The 19,788-nt window shown below is 40.2% G+C and overlaps 1 long non-coding RNA gene across 1 annotated transcript; it reads left to right on the top strand.

Moving 5' to 3' along the window:
* Positions 1–863: 863 nt before the first annotated feature.
* On the top strand, positions 864–3,865 carry LOC125890380 (uncharacterized). The gene is made up of 3 exons (XR_007449544.1): positions 864–1,443; positions 2,015–2,482; positions 3,045–3,865. It is a non-coding gene; the product is annotated as an uncharacterized LOC125890380 (long non-coding RNA).
* The last annotated feature ends 15,923 nt before the right edge of the window (positions 3,866–19,788 follow it).

Genomic DNA, 19,788 nt, shown 5'->3' with positions numbered 1-19,788 from the left:
ATTTTCAATGTCCTGTTTCCTCACTGTTACAAATATTTGATTTGTATTTCAGTATGTTGTTAAATCTCCTGTATCTTGATACTTTTATTTTTATGTTTAATACATGTGACAATAGTAGCCTGTGAATAACTCTGTGATTGCCATCCCCATACAAGATATCCCAAAATCTCATGAATATAGCAGCCATTCCTCTAGCACCACCCTCAGGCCCAAAAAGTGCAATGTACAAATTTCTGAACTATTTCATACTCACCTGATAAGTAAACCCTTCCTTTAACTAGAGCCTGTCCTCAAAGGCCTAGCTCTTTTGCCCAAGTGGTAAAGATCTAAAAATGTTTTTTCATCCATCTTTTTTGTTTTCACACTAGCATCACAGTCTGATTATGTGATGCATGTTCAAAGTTTTAAATCTTATCAGCACAGACCTTCTTTCTGTTAACCAAAAATGGATTTATTATGGTCATGATTATTATCATTTCTTTAATTTTTAAATATATTTTACTTAGGCCTATTTATATAGATGCTTTTCACCATTAAACAGACATGAAAACACAATTACATACAAGATATGTCACAGGAATATCAATAAAGAAAGTTACAATAAAATGCTAAAATTAAGTGTATAGATTACAGTATGAACAATCAGGCATGACACTTGAATTGAAATAATTAAATCATTAATTTAACCATGTAATTTAATTGTAAATTCATCACATTGTGTATTCTTGTGCTGTTTAAATAAATGAGACGCAGAAAAAGACAATAAACATGCTGTCTATGTGGAGAAATAATTAAGTATAACCTGCATATAAAGCATTAGTTATGTTACAGTAGTATGTCTCTTTAAGTGAAATGATAGCAGAGTACTGTAGTGTCTTTTGGTTTGAGGTGCTTGCTGTGTACTAGCTGCTGGTGCCTGCAGGCAGTCCTCGGTTGCCCAGGAAACACAGATGGTGGATGAAGGGCGCGCATACAAAAGACCATAAACCTGTGGCAGCAGCTGGAGACCGAGACCACTGATTAATTCAGGTCTGTGCAGCCCCGCTTTAGTCAAAGACGTCTCTGTTCTCTCTAATACCTCCCATCCATTTTCTTTGTCCCGGGGCTTCCGTCTTCCACTTTATCCTGTTTTCCCTGGACTGGTCTGCCGTCAGTGCGCAGCTGTTGTTGGCACTCCCACATCTGCTTGTCTCGGATCGGCAGCCATGTAGACGACGCTCTGCCGCGGCTCGTGTTAGTGCGTAGCGTGTAGGTCCAGGGGGCGAGCAGCCTTTTACTGCGGGCTAATCACTGCACACACACGGCGTGAATTTGCAGGGTCGGCAGCTTGCCCTGAGCATGGAAGAAGAAGGAGAGGAAGAAGAAAAAGAAGAAAGAGAAGAAGTGATGTTTTCGCACCGTCTGATACTGCGGGACAGGTGCATGTGAACCTGGAGATCACTGGTAGGAATAAAAGACCATATTCTTCCTATTATTCTCTTCTCATTTTATATTCAACGCCTTTATTGCGCTAATCAAACTGGTCAAATCGGATTCATCTGCTGTTAAATTAGATAAACATGGACTCATTGAATTTCCTGCAGAGGAGGGCCTAGTCTGTCTTTCCTCAACCTGACATCCTTGCAGAATTTATGAATATTAAAACATGCTTATTTATAGAAAAGCTATTCCTGGTGAGCACATGACAGATTAGACTTAAGATGTGTTAAATATCGGGCAATATGTTGCTGTAAGCAGTTTTAGCCTACATCACCAGATAGACAATAAAGCATCAGCTGCAGCCACTGTAATGTCTTTTTTTTTTTTTTTTTTTTGCTGCTGGGACAACAGAAATGTCAGACAAATTCATAATCCAAGCCTTAGCTGTGGTAAAGTTCTGTGTATATCTTTAGTTATTAGTTAAATATAAGGCAAAGTAGGTCATTAAATTAAAAAATGTAATCCCAAAACATACTGAATCATCCACAGTAACATCTATTCTAGATGTGATCAGCTGTATGCTTTTATTTTTTAGGTTACCTTATGGTCGGGGGATTCATCTACAGAGCTGCAGGCACGTCACCAGTCGGGAAACTAGGAGGATCCAAATGGGAACCAACAGCAGTACAGGTTATGTGTACAGGCTGGATTATATTTATCACAAATCATGACGGAGGGTAGTTTTTTAATAGTACACAACATCAAATAGATAATTTAGCAGTATTACTCAGTCAGTTAGATAACATGTCTTTTAGCAGTGGGTGTATTTCAATGTAATTTGTGTGAGACTAAATAAAAACAGCAAGGGGAAACAATGAAACGAAAGCACGAGTAATCCCTGGTGTATCTTTGGAGGACAGTTGGGTTGCGTCCCACTTTTCTGCTGCTTTGTCTTGTGTGTTCCTCTCCAGTTACACTGATGAACAAAGCAGAACCGGGGCTCGCGCTGGACCTCACGAGCTGCACGGCTCCACCGCCCTCCGCTGTGCTGCCTCACAGACTGGTACAGGAGCTGTTGGTAGATTTACACCTCTGTGACTTTTATCCCCCCTCATATTCACTTTACACTCCACCCTGTGACTTGTTATATAGGTCTAGATGAATATAAACTGCAGAGCCAATTTTTACAGACTCTTATCTTGCCTTTTGCCCACATACAGGATGTGTCCCTGCGTACGTGTGTGTGTGTGTGTGTGTGTGTTAAGTCTCTGTGCCGGCTGAGAGTGCAGATAAATGGGGAGCAGATAGAACATGGGAGATTAGTTATGTGTTAAATCGCTGCCATATTTTCCACTATATGCTGCTACCCTTTTCCAGGATTATGGTTAAGAGGGGAGATAAACTAATCTAAAAGTGGAAACCATGACCAAATCAGATTTAGCATGATCAGCTTTTCAGATTCGTTATTCAACATTATGCAGGATTATGCTGCAAGAACACATTTGCATGTTTGACAAAAAAAAATCTAAAAATAAGTTAAAGAGTCCAAGAGAAAATTACGTCATCATCCACTTCTGTATTTCCTCCTTTCTTTTCAAAGAGCTGTCATGTCCTTTCACCTGCAGTGATCGATGCATGCTGCCACCACTGCCGTCCTGTACCTTCAGAAGGAGAGGATCCATGTCCAAGTGTTCCCCCACCAGGAGACGACTTCTGCTGCCTCTGTGTATCAGTGAAAAGGGCTTTGAAGAGTTCAAAATGCCACCACCGCTTTGTAGTCAGTGTCAGCATGATCAGATTTAAGAGGAAGGTATTTCACGGGTGGTGTTCTGAGTCCAAAATAATCTGCTGCAGTGTTCTCTCCTGTTTCTCTCAAATGTGCGTAATTTCTGAGCTGTAACACTGATATAGCCTCATCCACCCCCACTCTCATGGTTTTTTTTTTTTGTGTTTTTTTTTTCTTTGGGCTGATCACAAACACAGACACTGCAGCCATCAAACAACCCACTCATGCTTGTTTTCTTCAGCCGCCTTGTGCAGTGACCTCCTCGCTCCATTACCTTGGCCACTCTAACACTGCGGCCACTTCTCCCCACATAAGACACTTTAAATGCACCATAAGTGGTGTTTTAACATGTGTTAACTTCTCAGCAAAGCGAGTCTGTATCCATGCCAGATCCAGAACTGGAAAGCTTTAATGTTTCAAGCCTGTGATGTTTAAAAAAAATCTGCTTCAGTGTGTGACTAGTTTTCTCACATTATGACAATGTGTAATTCTCACAGTATGTTCTTTGTTTGTCTTGAAACACCTTAATTTGGGTGTGAAACCAGCTACTTTTTACAATACACTCTGTGTATTTTTTACTGTAGCGTGTGGGCGTGCGTGTGTGTGTCTGCGTGAGTGCATGTGTTTGTGTGCATGTGCTCTATTTGTGTGTGTTTTTTCTTGTACGTGTGCATGTGTCCGTCTGATAAAACACATTTGTAATGGGCCTGAAGCTACTAGCTGCTTTTCAGTGGTTTTCTCATCGCTGCACAGATTTGAAAAAAAAAAAAATGCCTGAGTCTCTTCTTTCAGCACACTGGATGTACCAGACAAAGGATAAAAACCTTATTTACAAATGATTCTTAGCATTTGTTACGAGCCTCATTGAAGTACCAGTTAGGTGGGGGTTCTTGTGATTTAGATAATCACAAGAATGTCGCTGGAAATTAATGGTGTGTAGTTTTCTAAATGGTGCCTGCTGGCGTTAATTAAACTGTCCTGATGCCTACAGCCCCATCATCTGATACTTCAGCAAATTACAGCAAATGCTAATAATTATGTGCAAATAGCTTTTTACCCAGGTCTGGATTCTACTAACTGTATCTCACTAATATCTAACAATACTAATGTCTGCTAACAGTCGGATGATTACTAACCCGTACTCTGAATGCTGATGGCTGGCCTTGTTCTTTCTAACCCACTGACTAACCCTCTGCTTTATGCCCGCAGTCCAACGCACACACACTCCTCTCTCATGATCCTGCAATCCTTCTTCAAGAAATCACAGACTAAGATAAATTATTAAAGGCGAAAATCAATGAAAGCAGATAAAGTGAGCAAGTCAAGAAGGGTTTCAGGACTTGGGAAGGGAAATGTTATTAACCACTAGATGAAACGATGAGCAGAAAGAGCTGCTGATATCAAACTGGGTTGACCACATACTTCAGAAGAAGGCTTGCAAAACCAATTATGATCTGATCCTAAATATTATCAAAGCACAGTGTTGCACTTCACAGGCTAAATTCACATCTTCAGAGGCCGTCTTTCTGTCTCTCCCTGTGTGCTGTGTGGTCAACCCTTGCAGGTGAGTGCCTGGCTTGTTACCACAGGCCACACAAACCTCAATTCCACTACTAACTTATTTTGGTGTTGATACTAACAGTGGTGAGGCTGTAAAGGCCCACCTGTTGCTCTTACTAACATCTGTGTTCTTTCTGACTGAAACATCCTGATGTCTATAATCAAATTATTCTGTCTCTTTCTTAGTCTTTAATTAAATCAGAGCATGCCTTGTGGTACTAGTGATGTTTATAAAATTACATTACATGGAAGCTTTTATCCAAAGCATCTTCTAGTGCCACGAGTGTATGCTTTTTAGCAATCGGAACTAAGCACTAACCGTGTCATTGACATGTTTGATAGAAATCCTGATAAGCAAGCAAGACAATTTTTGTTCGCTCAACAAGCTACTAACATCGCCTAAAGTTGAATTAACAGGTACTAACCAAAGAGCTTTTATTAGCTCTCTGCAAACTAACAAACTAACCTACTAATAAACTAATAATCTAACAAAAACTAACTAAAATCACTAACTTTGTGCTGAGTGAAGCACCCTGATTTGGAGGAGTGGCATCACTTATTAAGTACTAACAGAATTCTTAAGAGTCACTGATTGAATGTGCCTGTCATGTGTGTGTGTGTGTGCGAGAGAGAAAGAGCACAGGAGATTGTGAGTGTGTGTGTGTGTTTGTTCTTCAAACAATAATTTAAAGGAGTACTTCACCCCCTAAAGGATCATTTGTATATCAATTACTCACCCCATGTTAGGCTGAATTTGTGAAGGAAACTTTGTTTTTCTTACATGCCTCCATGTAGAACAAAGAGTCCAATAATAGAGAATACTCTTGATGAATTGAAGTCATAGGGGGCCACGCTTGCCCAGGTACACTACTCTTTTGTGTGTGGGACTGTTTTAAATAGTAACGTTTTGGCTAAAATGCATATGTTTGGGAAGTTCTGAGTATATGACTCGATAAATTGGATCATACTGTCTAAGTTGTGTAAGAGTCAACTGACGGGTGATTTGATATAGTTTGCTGTTGTTAAATGCCGGCCCCTTTAACCCCAATTTATTAAGAATTTCTCAGTTTTTGGATTCTTCGTTCACCTTGGAGGCATGCAAGAAAAACAAATTTTTCTTCATGAATTTAACAAAACACAGGATGAGTAATTGATTTACAAATGATCACTTAGGGGATGAAGTGCTCCTTTAACATACCAATGGAGATTATGTTCTTTAGAACAGTGTTAGCCAAATGTATCCACAATTGCTCTTCCATTGGAGCACCAGGATACTTATACAACACACCTTTAGCTTCTAAAACAATACACTGTGTGGAAGTATTATGCATGGAAAGAAAAATAAATTCAGTGTCCATAACTATTTTTGTAATTTATTGCCAGTTGACCAGCTGTCTTTATGACATACTTTTGTAATAAATGTTTTTCACATATCAAACAAACAAACACGTTTTTATTGTATTGTCTCCTTTCTCAACGAATGACATAAAAAACTGCAACTTACAGCGTCTAATCCATGAGCTCCCCATCCAGGCAAGCATTCAAAATGTCCAAGACAACATAAGGAACAGCACAGTCCTGTCCACGGACATGATTTCTGAACTCAGCCAGGAAATTACAAGGTATTTTATTTCTATGGGGTTATGGAGTATATTTTATTGATTGCTATAATCATGCTGAATCATGATTTCTGTTGCAGCATGCCCAGCTTTTGCAGAGTGCCGAGGTATCAATTTTATGTGACAAAAGTTTTTCGGAAACCTTTGTAACTAATTAATAATGGAGATTATATTTCAAGGTTTGTTTTTTTACCTTTAAAGCTGGATTTTTGACATTTATTTGAGATGTTTTGTTTGTAAGTGATACTATTTGGTCACCATGCGCCACCTCTGAATAACTGTAATACATATAAACCCTCTTGGGACATGAAGCCACACATCAATGGGATATTTTCTAGATTGTTATGCATGCAGTATAACAGCAGAGGGCAGCAACTCATCAGGTTAGAGTATTGGATGGTTTTTGGTGCAGTGTAAGCTCCTCCACCAGTTCATATTCCTCTGCTTATATTTGCAGCTACTGGACAAATGTTTGAGACGCTGCAATGATTTCATACTATTAACAGTATATTTGGATGATACACTGTGTGTATTGCTAAATTGTAGTTCAAACTATGCATTTCGGAATCACTTTAAACCCATATTTATCATGAAGTGTTTTTTTAAGATTTGCAATGGGTGTCTTTCAGCTTTAAAAGATCGTTTGGACACACCGGTTTGTTGGTGTCAGTGGTGAGATTTGTAACATCAGCATGTGTAAATGTGTCTTTCCTTGTAAAATGAGCACAGTACATTCTGTAAGGGTCTCAACTTTAAGGCACTGAATTAATTATAAACACTTTTCACCTTAAACAGAAGTCATAACTTTGTAGACATGCACAGTTTTATTCCTGGATTGAAGGAATGTATTGTTTCCTGTTACATGTGTGTGATTTCTCTGATACACTGTCTGGCAGGTGTTTGTGATGCAGCTGTTGTCAGAATGCTTTTCCTTTGCATGCTGTGGAAATCAGAAATTTTCATAGTGCAGATTGAGTTTCACTAATTTCACTCCATACCGTCTTGGTCGAGATACAAAGGTCAAAGGTCATCCCATCTGTATTTTGAGAGATTACAAGCTATGCAGACAGCAGCAGTGTCCAATGACGTCAGAGCAATATGGACAGCCAAGACTAATGTGACCAATTTATTTATCTATTTAAAACAACTAATTCTGGCTGTTTTTACTCCAACTATATGTCATACAGGTTTATGTGTGTGTGACACAGACAGAGAGAAAGACTGAGGGCTCGTGTTGCACACTGAAACCCACACACACGCACACACACCTCAGTGGACCTTCATTCCACCGTCGTCCTCTGACAGAGGGGGGCTCTGCTCTGCCCCCCATTTGAGCCCGATGTGATCCAGATGACAGGGGTTCCAGAGGTAGGAGCAGCGGGGCCCGGGGTCTTCATGGGTCAGCTGTAATTCACCACAGAGCTCAGAGAGCAGAGTCTCACCACACAAAACCCCTCACAGAACAGTGAGGCTCCACTTAAAGTCTTGAATATCACACAAACTCCAGTTCAAAGGCAGGTATGTCAGGATGAAAAACATTAATCGGCTTAATGATGTTCTTTAGTGAATGGTTACTTTAGCCAGACTTTGAAAACACACTAATGCTCTAGTTTACAGGGACTTGGATGCCACAGAGGCATTTGTGGCCCAGAGAGAGAGCGAGCGAGAGAAAGCAGTGGAGAAGAAACAGTGCGGGTTGGCAAGAAATAATTCCACAATTATCTCATCGTTGCAGAATTTCTGGAGATTTTACCGACTATGTATTTCCGTTTTACTCTTTCCTAAAAAAAGAATGAGGAATGTCTGTGCACAGTGCAGATGTGTCTGTGTTTATGTGTGTGATCCAGAAGCAGCTCCCTGTAACCAGAGCCTCCATCACAGGGAGGATGTCTGCTGAAATAACAGCTCGCTGCCTCCAACGGAATTTGTCTGTAAGCTGTAAAAGATGGCGAGGGAGAAGGAGAAGAAAAAATGAGCCTGAGAAGTATTTCTCTCTGCGGCGCTGTAATCAGCAGCGCTCGGCCCTGTGGAGTTTAAAATAGTAAATCCGCTCAAAGACAGTTCAAGAGCTGCATAGAGATTGTTCTTACTGCAGGTATGTGCGTTTGTATGTGTGTGTCTGCCTTTAGTTTGAATGAAGACGTGTGAATTTGGTTCTTATGTAGATGGTCTCGCCACCAGACAATCAGAGATCTACAGACAGACAATCAGATAAGCAAAGCGTCTAAAGACTGACTTGTGAGTCTATTATGTAGAGGGTTTCTAGTTTCAGGGTATAAGTCTTATTAAGGCCTACATTCACACTTGTTAAATGTGTCACAAGCTTGAACACCCCAAACTGTACATAAATGTTTGGCAAAACCTGTGTAAATTAGTGGTGAGATCACTTAATCCTAATATACTGGAGATGCACCAGACAAATTATACAAACTCATCCTTGCAAAATGCACCATTACAAACTCACTGAAACAACCCCCCATAAGTGTTTAAATCTGTCTCATTGCCAGAGTTGCATTTCGCAAACATGCATTTTACTTTAAGCTGTAAAGCATGTCTTGTAAAAACCAGCAGGAAAGACACCTGTGACTTTGTTGCAGAATGTGAAGCGACAAAAGCAGGCACCTAATTTGAAAAATTGAACATAGGGGAAATATTATCCAAATGCTAACAGTCGGTCTGTAGTAGGGTAGCACTGCAGTTCACCTTAATGTGAAGAAGAAGAAGAAGAAGAAGAAGAAGGTAAAATTAGTAAATTTGCACATACATAGTGCAAGTTTCCCTTGCAATCTGCAACATGGCAGATACAGACAGACCTCAGAGCTCATGGCCGGCGCCCATATTATTTTGGGCCCCAACACAAGTATTGGTGAGCAGGAATGGAAGCGGAGAGCAGCAGAATTTGGGTCAGGGGTTGCGGGTCTTTAAGTGTACAATAGAGGCTTTAACAGGAGGGCAGGGGGAGTTCATGAAAATGGTTTACAGACATTTAAAACATTGGAAGAACAGAAAAATCCAACTAATCTCCCCGAACAGGGCAATCTGTGTTTTAACCAGACTGCAGGTTCTTCAGACCAACAAAACATCCAGAGACTGACATGACTGAGTGTCTGCAGAACCACAAAACATAATGTGGTTCAAGTATTTTGGAAAATCTGAGAGCACAGTCTTGTTCTGCTTTATGTTGATGTAAAATTACTTGCATACTTGAAACAGAGTTATTCCACAAACACTCTTTCTTTACTGTTTCTTTCAGTCTGCCTCCCAGGGCTGGGTGTCATTTAAAAAAATAAAATACCAGTACCAAATTCCCGTTAAGTTATACAGATACCAATAGAGTACTTCATTTGATACTGTTTTTTCTACTTAAGTTGATACCCATCATGTGAACAGAAGAATTCCAAATGAGTAAAGTGCCACAGGTGAGTCGTATAGCCATACATTTGGTTGCTTTGGTGGCATCTCAGCACACTGAACTGTTTGGGCTCTGTGGTGTCAAGCCGATCACACGTCGCATTAAATCAAAGAGTCGTGATTTGCTGTGAGTAAATCCATACAAATAGTCTTTTATTTCTAAATCTGGGTACAAGAAGGATCGAATGCAGGTATCGTTTTACTGGAGAAGTTTTACTACTACTTGGTAATAAGTTATTTCTCTCAATACCCGAAAGGTATTAGGTACCAATACCCAGCCTTCTAAACTTTAAAATCATCTTCCAATGAACTGTACGACACATGATCTGCCTCCATTAAACTATTTGACACATGATCTACCTGGTCACACCGTATCCTCATCCCTTCTGTGTCTTTCCTGCATACACTAAGTCCTGTTAATAGTGTGAAAATGGTGATATTAAGTCAGAGACCTGGTGCTTCCTAAATGTCTTTTTTTCCCCTGCCTGCAGCCAACATTCAGAGACTAGATAAGCGAACGGTCGGAGAGACCAATCTGTCCTACTGGCTGGTGAATGATGGACAGTAATTAAAAGTTAGCTAATAACCTCTTCACACCTGACATTTCAACAGGGAGGTCCTGGACACCATTATCTACATATAGATTAAACAGCGTAATTGGCAGGGAGATAGGGTTAGGAGGATCGCGAAAGGAAAAGGAGAAAAAAAAGGCCAGGCCATCGCCAAACCATTAAGCAGAATATCTGAGTGACACTCTGATTTTGCTCCTCTTGCTAATGCGACAGGAATTGAGCTGAACTAAAATGCTAAATGAATGAAGCCTATCTCGGTGTGGTTATTACCGGGGCAAACATCGGCCATGGAAAATAGCTTTAATTTCATAATAATTGCTAGATGGACGTGACTAGTTAGAGACACAATATGAGAGTGGAAGGAGAGGGGGAGAGAGGGGGAGAGGACAGGAGAAACTCTTCTGAGAATGAATGCTGTTAGTCGGGCTGCACCACTTGTGCTCCCACACGCTACAATTTGCACAAACTCATTGATAAGTGATACTGCGGACTGATGAGATGGAAATGGAGAGAATTAGTTGCACTGTCATTAGCGCTGTGGAAATGTGAAACTACTTCATTTTGAAACTAAAACATTCGTGAATGAGTCTCTACACAGGTTAACTTTTATAGTTCCCACAGGTTTGTGTTGAACACTAATGGGCTATTACACATGCATCACATCAGAATATTCAACATTTCTGATAGCTTTATTGATGAATGTGAGGTTATAAACTACTCACTTTCCCAGGCCTGTATGGGAGCTGCTGTCATCCTGCGTCTTTAGTAAGGCTTATAGGCAACCGAGTTAATACTTTGTTAAGGTTAAAGAGTAGTTTGATATTTTGAGGGAAATTCTTACCTTATTAACTGTCTTGCCGAGATTCAGATGAGAAGATTGATACCTGTCTTAGCTGTCTGTCAGGCTACATATAATGCTACAACCAGCTGCCGCTTCGCTTAGCTCAGCTACACTTAGACTGGAAGCAGGGGGATAGCTTGCCTGGCTCTATCCAAAGCAAAATCTCCCTACCAGCATCAGGCCCCCAGGAAGTGTGTACCCAGCGCACTTCCTTTCAAGCCACTTTTCTTAGTGGCCAAACAATAGTACTGCAATTATTTGATTTACATTGTGAAAGAGACATCTGTAAATCAGTGGATACATTTTTTTGAGCATCACAAGCCCTGCAAAATTATTTATTTTACTCTTAGGATTTGATCTATGTGGTCTGATAACATTTGGAAAGTCTATAAGAACTGCATGACTAATTCATTTTGTGCCCATTGCAGAGGTACAGTGCAGATAATCCCTGAATCCTTCGGTTAATTTTATACATGGCAGTTGAACCATTTTGGCATCACGTGCCTCTGCGCAACTCATAGGAATGAGCGGGGGCCCATGTTCATCACTGTATCCAGTTCTCTTAATACATCCATGACCAGCACATCCAAAGTAGTAACAGTAAAAGTAACAGGTGAGCAAGCTTCAGCACAACCTCAGTTATCTTTTTCCTTTCCTATTATAGCCTACTATTATGCTCTGTGCTAGGCTTGTCTAAATGTGCCCGGGAACCGTCACAATCTTCACAGACATGTGACATTGTAACATCACATCCTAAGTTAGCCGATATTAGAAAAATGCTTGCTAATGATAGGTTGGTAGCTGATATAATTTAAGTTGGCATGAATTATGTGTAATGTTGCATTCACATGGAATCAGGAAGACAGTTAAGGGCACAACAGCTATCATCTTAGCGGACGAGAGCAAGAAGGTAAAATTAGGTGAGGCCAGCAGAGAATACCAGCATTGGGAAGGGTAAATGGTATTGCCATTCAAAGGTAAAATATTTTTCATTTTTTGCTGTCCTCTACAATGAATTTACACAAGCAGATGATATGTAGCTACCTAAAACAAGGTAAAAACATGGATGATCTGGACAATTACTGGTCATTACTGGAAAAAAATAATAAACATGAAATTAATTTATTCAATACGTTTTATTTAATTCTTTGTAAACAATACACTATTACCATCGTAACAAAATGTCTTTCAGGTTTTGGTGCACGGTGCACCATCCTGCTATTCTGTCGGACTGTATGTTTTTTGCGTCCTTTCCAGTAGTGTTTGACCAGTGAAAACTTTTTCAAAGCAGTATGAAAAAGTTTAAGAGCCTGACCAGACCGGTATACCAAATTTCGGCACTTAACTCAGCATTCACTCCCCAGTGGAACATAAATATATGTAAATATCAGCTGTGTGGTTGAGGTCAGACTGGAGACATAACCACTAAATGATGGGTGAATAGCCTACTTGCTATCTTGCTACATTTGTAATGTTACCTTTAAAACAGAAAACACATTTTATATTGTAATATTTACTGGAAATAACACACAATTTAACTAAGAGCAAGTAGCCTAGCCTAGTTTGTTATTAGCATGGTCATGTACCTTACTTACATGACCATTTTCAGCTCCCTTGCAAACTACCTAAAAGCCAGCTGACACCTATGTTGTTTTTTCTTGTTGTGAAATAAGAAGGTATTGTGTAAGCCAAGGTAATTCATGAATCAGCCATTCCTCATCCAATGCAATGCTTTCAAAGCAAGCAACAGGTAGGCTATATAAAGAAACAGGCTGTCTGACAAAATTCAGCCCTAAACAATGCACCATGTTGCCTGCAGCCACAAAACCTCTTTTGTCAGCTTTAAATCCAAAATGTTGCCATATTGGTGCAGTTTTTGTTTTTTGCGAGACTCCGCTATGTCGCCTCTCATCACCACAAAAAACACATCATCTGTCCCGTAAACAAACACACTTGCTCCCACCTCTACTGAAATTTGATCTCCTCCATGTTGCTGATGCCTGGCTCAAAGCCTCTCAGACACGGCCATCTCTGCTAGTTCAGGTATAAACAAACATAATGTTATGTTCATCACGTTATTATATTGCTGATCATTAAGGCAATGCAAGTTTTAGATTTAGCACCATGGTACTGTCAGCAAGGGTTGCTGATAGTACTTTTTAATTTGCCAGAATATGATATAATGACTAGCTTGTCCAACGTATGAACAGTAATTAAGAGGGGCAGGACTTAGGATAGGTCAAATAACATGTTATATCTTGTAGGTTTAGTCCATACAAAAAACAGGAATCTTTTTGACACTTAAAGTTCCCAGTAAACTAGTACAGCTCCGAAGTCGTTGAAATCTGGTGTTTGGGCAGTGACTTTTGACGTCAGACATTGACGAAAAAAGCTATCCTTTAATGTTGGAATGGTACGCGGCTGATTGCTGTTATAGTTTAATGGCACTCGGCAGTGTCAAGGGAAACGCAGCGGGACAAGAACGAAAGGTTAGGCAGTGAAACATACTTTCACCTAGGAAAGTGGTGTTCACATCCTGTAAGATTATAAAGCCAGACCATGTTGTTTTTTCCTCAACCTAACCATGTGTTTTTGTTGCCTAAACCCAACCATGTGCGTTTGTTGTTGAAGGAAAAAAAAAAGTAAATTTGCAGTGTTGTACCAATGTAGTGCATTTATTTTGAAAGACACAGTATGTTAACAATGAATTTCCTGTGAAAACAGACGTGTATTTTGAAAGAAGACAATGCATGTAACAGGCATAACTTGACACATTGTCCCAGAACATCAACAATCAACACACCCAGGGTACCTCTTGCGTCATATCTGGATGTGGAAAGTCCATGACCCAAACATCGATGTGTGACAAGGCCAGAGTGAGAATGTGTTGACTAGCGGTGAGTCCAGCAAGTCACTACTCCTGAGATATCATTAGTCATCACATAATACCATCATATGTCAAACCTGGTGTTGTTTTTACACTTCTATTTTTGCACAGATTAAACCAAAGAGATATAGCGCGCTAATTAGTGAGATTAGAGATGCTGGTAACTTTTTGTAACCTTTGGACAGAGAACGCAATCTGTTTCCCTCCTGCTTCCAGTTTTATGCTACGCTAAGCTAACCACATCCTGTCAGTAGCTACAGCTCTAACAGACAGATGACAAAGGGATCCATGCTCTTAATTCACACCCAGGCCATTATGTTTTATACACATTCCTTTTTTAATAGCAGGTCGTTACAGTTATTTATAACAGACTAGGTTTTTGTGTTGAATCCTTTTCCAAAACAAAACAGAATTCACTGAAATACTGAGTAGATCTTTCACAATAGGATGAGTTTGACAGATGGAAAGCAGGAGACACGGCCAGCTCTCAAAAGCAGAGGAGGGGAGTCTGTCCACACTTCAGTCAGTGCGCTGTTGTAACTCTCCTCACCTGTGTTAAGGCAGTAGAAAATGATGTAAAACTGTAGCTGGAAAGAACTAACTGAAAAACAGCCATGAAAACAGCCTTATTTGCTTTCTCCAACATAAATCAAGTTGACAGTGAAAAGTGAACAATAATGACAAAAGCAGGCAGATGGTTGTGGCCCCCAAAGCTATCAAATAGGTAATGGTTACCTTAAAACCTGCCAGGTCACTGCTCTGTGTTTTTCCGACTCTTATTATTACCCAGTGATGAATATAAACCCTCTCTCCAGCTATAGGAGGGTAATTTAGTCAAATTTTGGACAGCTTTTGATTTTTTGGCCTATTATTTTCACTGTCTGAAAAAGGGCAATTAGTCTACTGCTTGACGCAATTGCTTTTACCCAATAGTTGTTCTTTTCATTTTTTCTGCATGAGCCATTCATTGAGGGATAATAATGCCCCCAACCCCCAAAAAACTCTACTTAAAAATTTCCTTTCAGTGGCAGATAATGGCCACTTGCCTGCTGTAACAATCCTTCTCTATATCCCGATGAATGAACATATGTTTCATGGCAGACTGGTCATCTGCGTTGCACAAAACTCAGAGTATATACACAACACACAGAAACAACACAACACAAGAAAGAAAGGAATGGGGGATGATTAATAAAGACGTATACAAAGCATGCATGAATCTGCATTTTTTTTTTAATTAAAATTAATTAAAGTCAACGTTGGTTGTCTCAAGAAATTAACATATCTACCCTCTCTACACAAAGGTATCACATTTTTATTTTACTCTGTGTCTTGGTGTTTGTCTTGCATCTTTGAAACTGAGGACTGATTCCAACAAATGAAGCCCACTGTACAGCCATCACATAGAGCATATTTGGCTCTCTAATTATAAGTGTTAACACATTGCTGTGAATAATCACTCAGAAGTGCCTCAGCCAAGACTATTACATGTACACTCTACCCTTCCAACAGCAACCATATACACAGTATGTTAAAGTGCTGGGTATATTCATCCATTTTATTTAATTATTTCAATCACTTAAATAACTATAAATTGTCATGATTCGCAAGAAATGTTTTTTTCACATCTGAAATCTTTACAAGTGTCAGGTATGTGTTCTTATCTGAAGAGTTAAATTGATATTTGCTGTGACTAATCTTTTCATGGCATGATATTAAGGTAAATAAATAAATATTTTCAAAATTTTCCAGGTTTGAAACTTGACATTTAAAATGTTTGCTTGAGATTTCTTGATTAAATTTCCACCAGTGCCAGAAGGAGGGATATGTAGTTGTGGTGGAGTTAAACTCTCGACCACTAGATGTCCCTCTTGCTTTAGTCTGGAGGCTGCTGTGTTGTGATTGGAGTGTGTGTCTGAGCCATCTGTCCATGACTTGTCTATCCAGACCCCGGGTTCATCCATCATGTCCAGGGGTGCTAGTCTCTCTAAAACCAAACAAGAAAACATTTCTTTATTCCACCTCTTCATCTCTCCTCTCAGCTCTTTCCTCCTTCTCCTCTCACATTCTCCACATTCTCTCTCCGTCTGTCTCTTTGCGTCCCCCCCCCCCCGCCTTCGATAAAAGGATCACTTTACTGTTTATACAAGGGGATTGGTGTTGTTAACAGGTGTAGGGTAATGGGATCCCTACTGGCAGCCAGGCACGGAAAGGGTCGCACACCCTCCTCTTCCCCACACTTGCACTCGTACCAGCACCAGCGATACTCTTCTGATGGATTGCACCCACCATTCATCTAAATTATGTCACTGGCAATGAGCTATCAGTTCAATCTGGCCTAAACGAAGCACAGGGTTTGTTTCTGTTGACACTTCCTCAGCATTCACTTCTCCTCCTGATTACTGTCAGGGCCTGTAGGAGTGACGCAGCTCGGCCAAGCTCGCGGCGAGGCCCCCACTCTGCTGCACAATGTGTGTTTGTGTGTGTGGCCCTATTTTCTCTGCCACTTTACAGCTGTTGCGAAGCTGTTGTAGGATGAGGACTTGGAATTTGCATTCAGCAGCTACAGATTGCTGATACATGAACCCTGACATTGCTGTACAATTACCACTCATGAGGTGAAACTTTACACAAGGTGCAAATTGCTTCACCTTTATCATAAAAAGAGCTTTTACGATAAAGGTCAAGTTCTCAACTAGACTTCCGAAGTTAATCATGGCAGAGACATCAGTCCGGTTTGACATGGATATACAACCAGGCTGATATGAGTGTGTAAATAAAAAGGTGTTTTTGCGCTCCTGCCATCTTAATCCAGTCCAGCCATTTTGGATCCCACGTTTCTCTTCTCTCCCAGCTTTCCCTGAGCGTCCCCTCCTCCTCCATGTGTTTAATTCCTTTTTCTCCTGGCGTCCCTTAGAAATACTCCCAGCTGCATAACAGATGTCGAATATCCTTCTTTCTTTCTTTCTTTTTGTATCCTCCTTTCCCTTTATCTATATAACTCCCTGATGGCCATGACGATGACTGAATTCATAATTCTGACCACACAGCCACACACCAGATACCAGCGAAACTGTGATTGCCATAGAGGCTGTAACATCATTTACATTTATTACAGTTCTGTCTCTCTCTTCGCCGGGCCTTTTCTTTCCCTTTTTTATTTCACTTGATGTGTCTCTCAAATTTGCAGTTCGCCTGGAGGAATTCCACCCTCCTCTCGCCCAATGCTTTTGACGAGGCGAGTGATGAGGGACCGCAGACAAAGTGAGAGGGCCCGGAGTGCAAACAGTGAAAAGTTTCTCTCTGTTCTTTCCACTCATTGAGTAAAATTATACAAGGGATCGAGTTTGATTCATTGAGCAAATTCCTGAAGCTGATTATTTGACCATTACGCTCATTCATCATGTGAAGCTTGATAATGCGAGGTAAAGTCTTCCCTCTTTTCCCGATGGCTAAAAAAAACAAACCCTCATGGTTTAGACTTCTTAACTAGATGGGGGTGGAGAATAGCAAACAAGCAGAAATTGAGAAAAGAGAAAATGAGGAGAAGGCACCGACATTACGCTGGTTTTGTGATTCGCTGGTTAATTGAGCCTATCTAACACGTTGTTAGCTTGTTATTTCAGACAAACAACCCAATAAATGTTCCCCAGATTACATTATTACAGTTGTAAAATGTACCCAGGGAATCAGTTCCTCTATATAAAAACAAAAAAAAACCCCTTGTGATCATGCCTCCCCCATACTCATTGTTTTTTATTGAGTTCTTCACCCACAGGAGCCAAATATAGAACTAACGCTGCGCTGATAGAAATAATGTGCAATACTTAGTTTTGAATGTACACTCCCAAATGGTTTAGAATGCACGTTTTACCGATGCCTGACAGCAAGTTCACAAGACTTACAAAAGAAAGCCCTTTCACAACATTTGCGTCATTCCTTTGATGTCTAGACGTTATATGTTTCTTTCTTTCTTTCTTTTTTTTTTTTTGAGAAACTAAAAAACCCTACATCTGACAGGCTAGTATGTCATCTCCTAAGAGAGAGGTACTTGACTGAAGTCACTGTGTAGACAGTACAAAGCTTCCACATTGGTCCATATTCATGAAGGTGTAGCTATTACTGACATATTTTCTTATGGGAACAAATCACCAGTAGGGTGTAAGCAGAAGCTGCAGCATACACTACAGTCTCTGGAGCTTTGTCACATTCAGCTGATCTGAGTCCAGTCTTTGTGTTGCGCCTGTCGTGTGGGGAAGTTCCCATGGGCGGGACAGTGATTCACAACCCCCCCTTATGACAGTCAGTGGGTGGATGGTGAGAAAGAGGGCGGAATGAGTAAGGGATTAGGGCGACAGAAGGTAAGATGTAAGGTGAAGATCAAGGAGGTTCAACAGTAAAAGAAAGTGCAGAAGTCAAAGAGAACTAAAGAGACAGAATGAGAGAGCATCTGTTGTTTCCTGTGTACTCAGCAGTTTGGGTTGGGCCTCCAGTCTTTCAGGGTTCAATCTGAAGTGGATGATCTATTTCTGGGAAGGGAGGAAAAGTCAAATCATGGTCTGTGATATTCTTTTTTTATAGTACATTCAACATGCAATCCATGATCGGATCATGAGACAATAGGCTCCTGGGTACAGATATGCAAAAGGCCCCACCACCTCTCCTACACAGGAGCAAGACACAGATTTTGAGGTGGTTTGCCTCTTTTTTCTATTATTTTTTTGTCTCCTTGTAGTTGTTATGTGTCTTTTTGTGGTTTTGCTTCCCTTTGTGGTCATGTTGTGTGCCCTTATGGTTGTTTTATGTCTCTTTATAGTCATTTTGTTACCCTTTGAGATAATTGTGTGTCTTTTTTGGTCATTTTGTGACTCTTTTTCCATCATTTTGTGTCTCTTGGTAGCTGCTTTGCATCTATTTGTGGCTGTTTTGTGTCTCTTTCAGGTCATTTTGTGTCCTGTTAAAGTACATTTCTGTATTTTTTTTTTTTTTTTGGTTGTTTTGTATCTCTGTTAGATAATTGTGTGTAATTTTTGGTCGTTTTGTGTCTCTTTGATATAATTGTGTGTCTTTTTTGGTCGTTTTTTGAGTCTTTGTCGTTGTTTTGTGTCTCTTTGTAGTTTCTTTGCAGCTCTTTGTGGTCATTTTTAATCTTTTCATGGTTGGAGCGTGTTAATTTGAGTCATATTTTGCAGGTGAAGCCCACAGGGGGCCCTGACACTTAAGACCCCAGGGCCTGAGCCCGGTTGGCTTTTCAGTAATCCATCCATGGTGCAATCCTTACTCTTCCCTGTGCAGCTGTAAAAACTACAAATGGTCATAACATCATGAGAAAAGTATTACATCAGAAAATCCTCCAGAGAGGAGACGCACACTCCATGAGCAAACTTTATGATAGCTTTTAAATTATAGAACCACTGGGTATATATATGGTAGGAGAAAAAGCTGCAAATGTGCCAGCAATTAGTCAGTGCCAGTTGGTGTCATTATGATTTTCCCTAATTTCCCTTTCCATGATGAATTCATTGTGATTCATGCAAATGCACCAACAGTTTTAAGTGTTTGCTGACCACTTGCAAACATATGACCTTAACGCAGCGCTATTGATTACTTACACTGATTGTTTTTCTTGTGTTTGTTGGGACCATTGCTCTCTTTGCCAATATTCCTCCTCCTGCAGGATGACATTGAACATG

Source organism: Epinephelus fuscoguttatus, linkage group LG6, assembly GCF_011397635.1.
Source record: "Epinephelus fuscoguttatus linkage group LG6, E.fuscoguttatus.final_Chr_v1".
NCBI classification, from domain to species: domain Eukaryota; kingdom Metazoa; phylum Chordata; class Actinopteri; order Perciformes; family Serranidae; genus Epinephelus; species Epinephelus fuscoguttatus.
Note: the sequence above shows the minus strand (reverse complement) of the source record. Positions and strands in the feature narration are given on the sequence as shown.